This window comes from Pan paniscus, chromosome 1, assembly GCF_029289425.2.
Source record: "Pan paniscus chromosome 1, NHGRI_mPanPan1-v2.0_pri, whole genome shotgun sequence".
In the NCBI taxonomy this organism is placed as follows: Eukaryota; Metazoa; Chordata; class Mammalia; order Primates; family Hominidae; genus Pan; species Pan paniscus.
In genome coordinates, this window is record NC_073249.2 from 14,451,264 (window position 1) to 14,463,366 (window position 12,103).

The 12,103-nt window shown below is 46.2% G+C and overlaps 1 long non-coding RNA gene across 1 annotated transcript; it reads left to right on the forward strand.

The window, feature by feature from the left end:
* The first annotated feature begins 209 nt into the window (after positions 1-209).
* Positions 210-9,556, forward strand: LOC117977513 (uncharacterized). Its single transcript, XR_010109892.1, has 5 exons — positions 210-770; positions 1,315-1,427; positions 1,860-1,999; positions 2,465-3,120; positions 6,473-9,556. It is a non-coding gene; the product is annotated as an uncharacterized LOC117977513 (long non-coding RNA).
* Positions 9,557-12,103: the final 2,547 nt, after the last annotated feature.

Here is a 12,103-nt window from a genome sequence, read left to right on the forward strand (position 1 = left end):
ATCTCTCCCCCATTAACAGATATTGATGGTTGTTTTCTCCATGCATTTTTTTAGAGGAGAGGGGATTGCCTTTCCAACCAGCTTGTGAACGCTTGAAGGGCAAGGATGTGTGTCACAGGCTCTGTCATCCACCCCTGAAGCACCTTATCCAGTGCCACTTCAGACTAGGCCCTCCAACGTGTTGGTTAATTGAATTATAGTTGCGGATAAGATGTGGTCCCTGCCTTTAAAAAGCTTTTAATTTAATTATGGAAGCAGCTACAAACATCAATCCATTATTCCAAGACAACACATTTATCCATTCATTCAGCAAGTTTTTATTTTAGAGAAGAGAGAAAGCATGTCCATGCATACCTGAATCATGGGGCAGAAAGTGAAATGTGGTGTAGAGGAAATTCAGGCGAGGAGCCACAAAAACTGAGAGCAAAGTGACTTTGCTAAGAGGCTCTGGGAAAAATCTCAAAGGGGAGGAGCAAATGCCCAGACCTAGGAGACTGGGCAGAATTTGGACACAAGGAAGTCATTGTGGGCTGACAGTCCAGGGTCCAACAGAGGCAAAGAGCTGGAAATGCAGGGAAAGAAAGGGGAACATCCTCCTCTTCCAGCGGAGGAAGCTGGGTGAAGAAAGGAGAAGCATTGCGCTGGTGTGGGAAGCACGGGGCCGCTAAGGTTGAAGTGAGTGGAGATGGGAGGCAGCGGGAGTCACTAGGGGCTAGGAAGAGAGGCTCACACTACAGAGGGCCTTGAGTGCCAGGCTAGGAAATCCATGGGTAAGTTCAAACACACATTACATGCCCATCAAACTTATGTGAGGATGGGGATACAATTATAATGATTTAGCATCTGTCCACTGCAAGGAAAAACCTCCACTGTTTATGAATTATTACATGCATGTTACAGGTGAATAACTGAGGCTGAGTCAGGATTCAGCCCTAATTTCTGTTAACTCTGCTCTGGGCAGAGTGAGGCTTTATGCACAGCAGATGGTAAATGCATGTAAAAGCATGAGACTCGGTGTATAAGATCAGAGAGAGCTAAAGTGTGTATGTGTGTGTGTGAGTGTGTGTGAAAATCATTATAAGTATATAGAAATATAGAAATAGAATTGAATTGTTTGTTTTAAGGGATTGAAATGCAATGAACTTATTGTCAACACTGCATGATACTTTGAGGGCTTCATACTTTTTCAGTAATTTTATATTCATTTTGTCATTAGATCTTCACGGTAATCCTGAAAGTTCAATAAGTCAGATATTATTATTATTATTATTATTATTACTACTACCACTACAATGATTATTCTTGATTTTTCAGGGGAAGAAGCCAAGACTCAAGGAGTTAAGAACTTTTCCAAGGGTAGCTATTAACCAGGACTCAAACCTACATACTTGAATGAATTTCTACAACCTGTTATTGAAGACTAAGGAGTAAGAATTCTGCTAGAAGACTGTGTTGCCGAACCAATCAGTTTGTCTAAAACTCTTTCACTCCCCATCCCCAACTCTGTTGGCCTAGGGGCAGTCTGAGAGGGGGCTTAGAATAAATCAGAAGAGGGGTCTCATTCAGATTGTTTTGCTGTGATCACATGTGAGTCAGATTTTTCTTCTGTAACAAGAGGTAGTTGAAGAGGTAAATCCCTAAGCTTTCTGCCATTGTAGACAGGTGTTCTTCTCTGATCCTCAGGGCCATAGTCGGAAAGGAAGTTGTCTGCACTGAGAACCGGGAGGGATCCCTCCGTTGCTTCCATGAGGGTGCGGGACTCATGGCTCTGGGCCTCCAAGGCACCACGGCCTCTGGCTCCATTCCACCCTCCCCGCGCTCTCCTTAAACCTCAGGCTTCTTTTTTCTGCCTGCTGCAGGGCTTCTCAGCCTGGGCTGGATCCTGGACAGACAGGCCCAGGCAGGCTGTGCACTGTGACCTGGGGCCTTGCTGTGAACAAAGAGGACTTCAAGAGGAGATGGCCTGGAGGAGTTCGCCTCTGTGGTCATTTTGCTTCAGGTAAATCCTGTATAACCAGGGATAATGAGTCAGGGACCGACCATGAGAAACACACTGCTCTAACACAGCTTCTGAAGAGCCTTCTGGAGGGGGCTCGAGCTTCCCACATGGGGGGCCTCTTTCCAAGACCCAACTGCCTAATTTGGAATCTCCCAAAAAGTTTGTTTGCTTTTGTGCGCACACGATTCCCAAGACAGTGTGCTAAATGACTTGAGTGAATCATCCACTGCTCCCTCCATTTATCTACCACCTGCTTCCTTTTCAGTCCGTGACAACCTGGCTTCCATCAAACCAATCAGCCCATCACCCAACACTAGCTGTTCCAAATATAAATTGTTGTCTTTGTCACTTTGCATAGTCACTCTCCTCTTGAAATATACACATGTTGTGAAAGGACTCTAGAAATAAATCTTTCCTCATTAAAATTTTCTACACATGCATTAATTTTTCCTCCCTTTTCAACAGCGGACCAGTCAGCAAAGAATGACTGCCCTTGGTCATCACTGGGAAGATAAAGGATTATTAAAAGAGGGCCCGGCTGCTTGCAGATTACACCTGCTACATTTGGAGTGGAAAGAGGCTTCTCTGTCAGTGCCCCTTGCCCCCATGGAAAGACACTAATAGCAATCTTCAACCATAATTGTTTGGTCCATTTTGTTCTGGACCAAGTTTGCATAAGTTTTAAGCCTGAAAGTCAAAGAAAAACGAAATCTTACACGTAAACATGGCCTTTCCATCACTTGAAAAAGGCACCCTCTCTCTCTCTTTCTCTCTGCCTCGTAAACACAGCGGTCTTGCTCAGAGCAATCTTGAGCTCTGAGCTGTGAAGAATTGCTGTAGGTAGGAAGAAACGTTGGCTCTGGAATTCAATTAACTGTCAGCATTGCTGTTCGAGTCAGGATGACTCACTCCTCTTCAGCAAATGGGCATGGGGGCTGTGAGCCTCCAAGATTAATGGTGATTGAGAAGCCGCTGGAACTCCAGGACGAAGCCTCCCAGAATCCTTCCCTCACCCACACACGTTTTTACATGAAAATATAATAAAGAGATAGTGGGAGAGGATGTGTGAGTACAGAGGAGATGCTGTCAAGAATTTGCCTGTATCCTTTTCTTTTATATTGGTAAGTTTCACTGGATTCTAAGCTACTGAAAAGCAGGGACTATGTTTTATATTTCTTTTCTCTCAGTTCATGTCCAAATTAATGCATCATGTGAAAAGAAAGGATGCTGTCTGATACCCCATGAGGTAGGTATGAGTCCCATTCTATAAATGAGGGGAAGCAACTTGCTAATAAGAGAAAAAGCTAGGACTCGGTCCCAGAAAGTCTGCCAAGGGTGCCAGCTCCAACCACTGCAGGTGCCGCCTCTTGACGAGCACGTTACACCATTTCTCTCTTTAACACGGAAAGCAAAATGTGGGCCTGACTGTGGTGAGGGCATGCTTTTCCATTCTAAATGGCAGCTAGCATGCATTACATGTACAATATACAACAGGAATACAATACGCAGGAGAGAAAACCTTCCCTCCCCGTTTCCTCAGGCACCTGGCTGGTTCAGGCTCCAGTGGCTTGGTTTTGTCGCTGGTGTTGTTAGTTTCCCCCAGCATCCCCATTCATTTTCCAGAATCCTCTGTCCCTCATTGTAGTTTTGTATTTGCAGATACAATCTGGGAAACAATTCAGATGGGAAAAGAAATCTTTTAATGAGAAAGGACAGTAAAATTAACAGAAAGCTGGTTAAACTTACAATTTCCTCAAGTATTGAGAATAAACATGAATCCATGAGAATAAAAACTCAGTATGGATTTGTCCACAACGCTTAGGAGGAACATGTTAGAAGTGCCACATGCAGGCCAGGCGTGGTGGCTCACGCCTGTAATCCCAGCACTTTGGGAGGCCGAGGCAGGAGGATCACGAGGTCAGGAGATCAAGATCATCCTGGCTAACACGGTGAAACCCCGTCTCTACTAAAAAAAAATACAAAAAATTAGCCGGGTGTGGTGGCATAAGCCTGTAGTCCCAGCTACTCGGGAGGCTGAGGCAGGAGAATCGCTTGAACCTGGGAGGTGGAGCTTTCAGTGAGCCGAGACGCACCACTGCACTCCAGCCTGGGTGACAGAGCGAGACTCTGTCTCAAAAAAAAAAAAAAAAAAAAAAAAAAGAAAGAAAAATAAATGCCACATGCATGTAAGAATCCAGGCAGGGTGGTCAAACTGTCAGATGTGCAACATTCGAGGGGCAAAAAGGATGAAATAAGATGCTCTCTAAACGCATGAGCAAGACCAGCTGTCAAAGCACTGGCGCCTTTATTCACACATTTTGTAAACCTCAGGTAGACAGGAGACAGCAGTAAGTACGTGACCTCAGCGCGTGATCCTCATTCAAACTGGAATTCGAGTATCACTGGTCTCAGCTGCAGACATTTCAGAGTGGGTCCATTTGCTCTTAGGACCTTCCAGGGCACCCAGCACCACTTGTTTTTGCCTTTGTCTTTGCTTTCCTTCCCCACATCCCTACAAAACCAAACAGACTTGCTCTCCCAGCTTCACAAAGAGAAACGGATTCCAAGAGGAAATCACTTCACAGCAAGTGAGCCCTGGGAAGAATTAAAGACCGAGGAGCCCTTGTAATGAGATTAAGGGAAAAATGCTTTTGTGCATCCAACTCAGACCCGTCCTCAGTATGCAGGACGCGAGTGGTGCCAAAACAAACATGGGCATTGTTTTGGGAAGGAAAAGGTTAACAAGCTATGAAAACAAAATTAGAGATATTTTCAAAGCATGACCCTCAGCAGAATGAGTAGAATGCAGTCTACCCAGGCAGCAGCATTCCCTCCTCACTGACATTTATCCTGCAGCTCGTGGGGGAGCAGCTTCGGCTGTTATGTTCCCAACGGATGAGGAGGGAGCCGCACTCCTTGCGGCGGAGAAGCCACATCCACTGGGCAGAGGCATAAAAGCCTGGGTCCAGGGGAAAAAGACATCGAGCTCCTTGGCGCCTTCTTAGAGAGGAGCTTAGAAAAAATTCTCTGTGGATCTTGCAGAGCTTGAAACGTACGCTTTCATCTTCCCTCTGGCAAAAGCACTTAGCCTGGAATTGGAAATTCCGAGTTTGTTTCCAGATTTGGTCTCAGAATGGCCCTGAACACAAGAGCTGTGTCTCAGTTTCTTCATTCTGTCCATTCAGGTTTATTGGACGCCCACTGTGTACCAGGCTGAGGGCTTCCTGCTGTGGCTCTATAGTGGAAAGGCTTATCCTTGTCCTGACGGGACTCAAGCTCTTGTGAGGAAACAGATATGCAAAGAGATAATTATTATTGCAGTATAGAATGCATATACATGTAATGTTTATCAAATGGAACAGCTTTTAATTGGTTCACAAATCTAGCAGTTATGTGGCCAATGTCAGTGGACATCTGATACACAAGTAGAGTGTGTGTGTGTGTGTGTGTGTGTGTGTGTGTGTGTGATCGGACACCCAGTACCCTTCCTGGTTCTTTAAGAGCCTGTGAGAGCCCCTGTCCATGTCCTAAGCCTGATTACGGTGACAGAGACTGTCGCTTGGCCGTAGGGTTGGAGCCACAACGATGACATGGTATGTGAAAGAGCCGAGATGAAGGAATAGGCAATGGTTCCTTGCTACTCTTCATCCAAAAAAGATTGCTAGTGCCCACGAGTGCCCGGGCTGTCTTAGTTTAATTCCATGCACACAGACCCCAGCATTTAACCATCAGAGTCAGAGATGTTTTATAAACAGAGTCACTAGCCCTAGCAAGAGAGAGAAGCAGGTCAGAGCGTTGAGGTGTCTGCGCAGGTTTTATGAGAAGGCACTCCGTTTTCTCCAACAAGACTCAAAATCTTGTTTGTTGCATTCAAGTCTCAGCTCTTCCAGGGTCTTCCAGCATCATTCTTGGCATTTTAGATGAACTTTCTGAACTTGGCTCAGAATGAGGTGGTGAAGCTTATTTCCAACGTCTTTGTGATTATTTCATACTTGACACCTCACATCCCTGGCTGGAGATCTCCCAAGATCTGAATTGACGGGTTTCATTTCCATGCATCTCAAAGTAGACATACTAAACGGAAGTGCACGGGGTGGCTTGGGCTCAGAGAGGACGGGCTGCGGGCGGTGATCTACCTAAAATTCTTGCTCCAATTATTGAAATATAGCCACGTCATTTTTCTGAGACTTGTGATAATTAGCCAAGAAATTTGCTGACACTTAAAAGTAAATTTGGTATGAGCAGGTATTACAGAAAAATAATTCTACTGCCCATTCCGTCTATTTTTTTTTTTTTTTTGAGACGGAGTCTCGCTCCGTTCTGTTGCCCAGGCTGGAGTGCAGTGGCCTGATCTTGGCTCACTGCAAGCTCCACCTCCCGGTTCACGCCATTCGCCTGCCTCAGCCTCCCGAGTAGCTGGGACTATAGGCGCCCGCCACCACGCCTGGCTAATTTTTTGTTATTTTTTTGTAGAGACGGGGTTTCACCGTGTTAGCCACGATGGTGTCGATCTTCTGACCTCATGATCCGCCTGCATCGGCCTCCCAAAGTGCTGGTATTACAGGCAAGAGCCACCGCGCCCAGCCTCTACTGCCCATTCCTTCTTAATTCACAGAAGAATTGCCGATAATCTACTTTTTGGCTCTCTGGTTAATTTCTGGTTAACTGTTAAGTACCAAGAGTTTTGGTAACCTAATGTGAAATTAATCAAGCTTTTTATTTCCAGGCCTGTATGTGAGATTTGACTTGTCCTTCCAGATAAGGTATTTACGTTCATTTTAACATAGGTTTCTTTGCATGTATTTACCCAGTCCTTGATTATCTGGAATAAAAATTACTAATCCTATACTGGTTTCCTCTCTTGCTTCTGGGTGACTTCCCTCCTTTCTCCTGCCCATCCCAGTCAGGAATTTCTATGGTACTGAATATACCATGGCACTTATTCCATGACGTGTCTTACGGGAAACAAGAAGATTGATACCCATTTTTGTTGCCCTGATGAATGAAGCTTACATCTGAAATCTCTTTTTAAACATTTTTTATTTTAATACGTCAAATTTTTTATGGTAACATGGGCTGAAACACCTGAAATCTTGTCTTACTTGTTTACAGATGTTCTAAAATATTTCCGATACTCATAATAGATCCAAGGACTTTCTTGACATCTCCAGGAAGCTAATGAACATCTGCAACTCAACATCCCCGAAACTGGGCTCCCTATTCCCCTAGGCTGCCTCCCACCAAACCTGTTCCAGACACAGCCTTCCTATCTCAGCTGGGAGCATTTCATTCTCCTAGTGCCTCAGGCGCCAAACCTCAGAGTCATCCTTGACTTCTTTCTTTTTTACTCCACATCCAAACTGTCAGGAAATCCCACTTATTCCCACAAAATATATCCAGCTCCACTGTTGTCACTCTGAGCCACTGCCATTTTTTGCCCCTGGATGACAACTGTGACCTCCGATAGGTCTGCGTCTACCTTCAACCCACCAGCCAGAGTGATTCTTTGCAAATGTAAGGTAGTGCTACACCTGCTCGGGACCCTACAGAAGCTTCTGGCTCACCCAGAGAAGAGCAGAAATCATTACACCCACCTCCACCATCTCTCCAATCTTATGACCTACCACCTGCCCAGTTTGACTCCAGTTCAGCAGTACTGGCCTCCTTGTGATTCCTCCAATAAGCCAGACATGCTACCACTGTAGGGCCTTTGCCTTACTTCTTTCTCTCTCTTCCTTTCTTTCTTTCTCTTTCTTTCTTTTCTTTCTTCTTTCTTTCTTTCTTTCTCTTTCTTTCTTTTTCTCTCTCTTTCTTTCTTTCTTTCTCTTTCTTCTTCCTTCCTTTCCTTTTTTTTTTTTTTTTTTTTTTTTTTTTTTTTTTTTAGTGCAGTTTTGCTCTTGTCGCTCAGGCTGGAGTGCAATGGTCTGATCTCGGCTCACTGCAACCCCTGCCTCCCAGGTTCAAGTGGTTCTCCTGCCTCAGCCTCCCAAGTACCTGGGATTATAGGCATGCACCACCACTCTTAGCTAATTTTGTATTTTTAGTAGAGATGGGGTTTCGCCATGTTGGCCAGGCTGGTCTTGAACTCCTGACCTCAGGTGATCCACCTGCCTCAGCCTCCCAAAGTGCTGGGATTACAGGTGTGAGCCACCGCACCTTGACCCTACTTTTTCTTTCTGTCTGCAACATTCTTCCCCCTGATAGGGCTCTGGCCACTCCTCCCCTCCCAGTGCCTGCTCAGACCTCACTGCTCAATGCCCACCCTGACCTCTGTTGAACTTACCTGCAATACTGACCCCATCTGCTTGGCCTTAGCATCCCTGGTCTCCCTTCTCTCACTCTGTTTTTTGTTTGTTTATGTTCTTTTTTTTTTTGTTTTGAGATGGAGTCTCGCTCTGTCGCCCAGGCTGGAGTGCAGTGGCGCGATCTCAGCTCACTGCAAGCTCCACCTCCCGGGTTCACGCCATTCTCCTGCCTCAGCCTACCAAGTAGCTGGAACTACAGGCATGTGCCACCACACCTGCCTAAGTTTTTGTATTTTTTAGTAGAGACGGGGTTTCACCGTGTTAGCCAGGATGGTCTCAATCTCCTGACCTCTTGATCCACCTGCCTCAGCCTCCCAGAGTGCTGGGATTACAGGTGTGAGCTACTGCGCCCGGCCTGTTTGTTTATTTTCTATAGCATTCCTCCTCACCTCCCAAAAAGTCCAGGATCTTTGTCTGTTTTATTTACTGATGGGTCCCTAGTACCTAGAGCAGCCCCTGACACTTAGTAGGAGCTCAAATAAGTCTGTCAAATGAACTGATGACTCAGGGGATTGGTGCATGGTGTTGAAAGAGCATGGGTTTGAAATCAGATGACCAGGGTTAAAGCCACCTACTAGCTGCCACTTACTAGCTATGAGACCTTGGGCAGATCCCTTAAACTTTTTGAGCCAGTTACATAAAATGACTATGAAGTAGGTAAGACAGTGCCTGACACATAGAAACACTCATTAAATGGTAGTGAGTGGCATTGCTATTGCCGTTGTATATGACAATACCTGCTGTAATGCAGCACTAACTCTATGGAGAGCCTGTTTAAGCCCAGCTTCCCAAGTCTGACCATAAACCAAAGATGGGGTAAATGATCTTTGGCACCTGCCAAGCTTCCCTCTTGCCGATCCCTGTTGTTCCTCTGTATAGTAAAAGGGAGAGGAAGAGAAGGCATGTAATTTTCTTACCAATAATTGGCTCAGCGTCACTGGATCCAACCCCCACTTATGCTGAAGCTGTTGAGAGTAGGTAGGGGGGTTGCTGGCAGGCAGGGACCGGCTTCTTCTGCCTTTCCTTCCCCTCCGGCTGGCTCAAACCGGCTTTGCCATCATCATCATTACTCTAGGAAGCAGCAAGGGGCAGCAGAAGGGGCATGGCTTTGAGAGTCTCAGATCTGCTCCTTGCTAGGTGGGTAGTTTTGGACAAGACCCTCCTGCACCTCACATTTCCCGACTGCATAGTGGACATAATACACCCTCGTCAATGGAATTCACGTGAGACATACTAGGTGCTCAAGAGAGTGTGGAAGGGCCTCAGGGCATAAGAGGACAATCCCACGCATGGGATAACCAGCACTTTTTGAATTTTTTAAGAAGGAAATTGTTAAGTCATTGAATGGGCCTTCTCCTGAAGTAGGGAGGTAGCTATCCCTAAAGGCATTCAGGAAGAAATTGGACACCCACTTAACCGATGAGATGACCAGCTCTCACTTAGGTCTCTGTCTCTAAGACCTGTGACTGCAATGAGGTTTCCTGCTCTGGTCCCCCTGACCTAAAATACCCCCTGCCCGGTCCCACCATAAACTTAACCAGGCTCTTGGCCTGGCAGAGACAGAGCTCGGCCTTCTCACAGCTGGCTTGTCTCACTCAGGAGAAGTTGTCACTGTAAAATGAAGGCACAGAAAAAGAGATATGCTCAGAGGACTCATATCAAAATATATATGTGGCCAGGCGCAGTGGCTGAATCCCAGCACTTTGGGAGGGTGAAGAGGGAAGACCACTTGAAACCAGGAGTTTGAGACCAGCCTGGGCAACTAAGCAAGACCCCATCTCTACAAATAAAATAAAATTAGCTGGGCATGGTGACATGTGCCTGTAGTCCCAGCTACTTGGGAGGCTGAGGCAGGAGGATGGCTTGAGTCCAGGAGTTGAAGGTTTATATTACACTGTGATTGCACCACTGCACTCCAGCCTGGGCAAAACAGTGAGACCCCTATCACTAAAAAAGTGTGTATCTATCTATCTATCTGTCTATCTATCTATCTATGATAGACCAGGAAATGTAGTCAGTCTATATTAGAGCTGCAAGGTTAAATAGAGCCATATTATGTTTGGAAAAATGTCTGACACTGTCCTGCTTTATTTAGGAAAGACAAGCTTAAGAGGCACTCTAAATGATGGACAGGTGTAAGTATAGAAAAGAAGATGAGGAAAATGTCTTCTGTTTTGAAGTGTGAGAGTTCTAGACTTCTGCCACACCTGCTGAATATACAGGGGTAGATCCAGGGGCAGGGGTGAAAAATGCATCTGTACAAAGAATGCTTCCAGAAATACAGAAAGCCTAGGCCCAAACTCACACTGCTGCTTTTCACGGCATTTCCCTGCAATTCTTTGTACCCTCCTCCCAAAGTGGCCCATCACGGGAGTGTGTTGCCGTGGCAACGTGCTCAGTGGGGAAGCCACTCGGCATTACCCAGTAATTCACATCTGTGCTTGTTTCCCTCTCTCCCTTCTCCCCTCTCTCCTCTCTCCCCTCTCTCCTGTCTCCTCTCTCTTTTTCCCTGTAAATGGAAAGCAGCTTAGGAGTGATGCCACCTTGAAGCTGACAGTTCCCGGAAAAAAGGAAGAAGACTTTCTTTCTGGGGGCTATTTCCCCCCAGAGGCTCCCCCCCCCCCCAGTATCCAGAGATTGCACCCTTTCACCTAGGGCTGGAAGGAGCTGCCTCAGAGAGGCCCCACAGCTGGGAATATGTGGAGGGACCCCTCCAAGGAAGACTGGACACCTGCCATGCCTATGACCTTTGCTTCAGAAGAGGTTCCTCTTAAAAGGCTAAAGAATTAGCCTTCAGGCTTTTTGCAAGCTACCTGACTTCAGGTGGAGTCAGGCAGATGGGATGGGGGATGGGTGAGGCTAGATTTAGTGCTCCCAGCCCAGGGGCTGAATGCTCACCTTTCCTTCGAGGCCTTTGCCTTTCTTCTCTTGCCTCTTATCCAGTTCTCCTTTTCTCTTTCCTTATTTTTATTTATTCATTTGTTTTTCGAATGGCCCAAATCTTCTTTTAATTTAATTTTATTTTGTGTTAGTTTGATGTTTATAGACTCAGGGGTACCAGTGCAGTTCTGTCACACATGTATATTGCGTAGTGGTAACGTCTGGGCTTTTCATCTTCCCATGACCTGAGTAATGTACACTGTACCCAACAGGGAATTTTTCACTCCTCACCCCACACCCGCCCTCCCACCTTATAGAGCCTCCAGTGTCTATTATTCCACCCTCTACACCCACGTGGACACATTGTTTAGCTCCTATTTATAAGTGAGAACATGTAGTATTTTTCTGTTTCTGGGTTCTTTCACTGAAGATAAAGGCCTCCAGTTTCATCCATGTTGCTGCGATCTTTTCTTTTGTTTTTTTTTTTTGAGACGGAGTCTCCCTCTGTCGCCCAGGCTGGAGTGCAGTGGCACGATCTCAGCTCACTGCAACCTCTGCCTTCCGGGTTCAAGCGATTCTCCTGCTTCAGCCGCCTGAGTAGCTGGGACTACAGGCACATGCCACCACACCCGGCTAATTTTTGTATTTTTAGTAGTGACGGGGTTTCACCATGTTGGTCAGGCTGGTCTCGAACTCCTGACCTCGTGATCCACCCACCTCGGCCTCCCAAAGTGCTGGGATTACAGGTGTGAGCCACCGCGCCTGGCCCTTTTCTTATTTTTAAATTCCCTTCTGCCTTCCATACCAAAGCCCAAAGCAATGGATGACTGACCAGGCAAGCTCAAGGATGGGGCCTGTTCTGTGTGACTTTAGGGGAGGTCGGTTGGAGGAGGGGTTGCTCTGCCCCTTTGCTCCCACC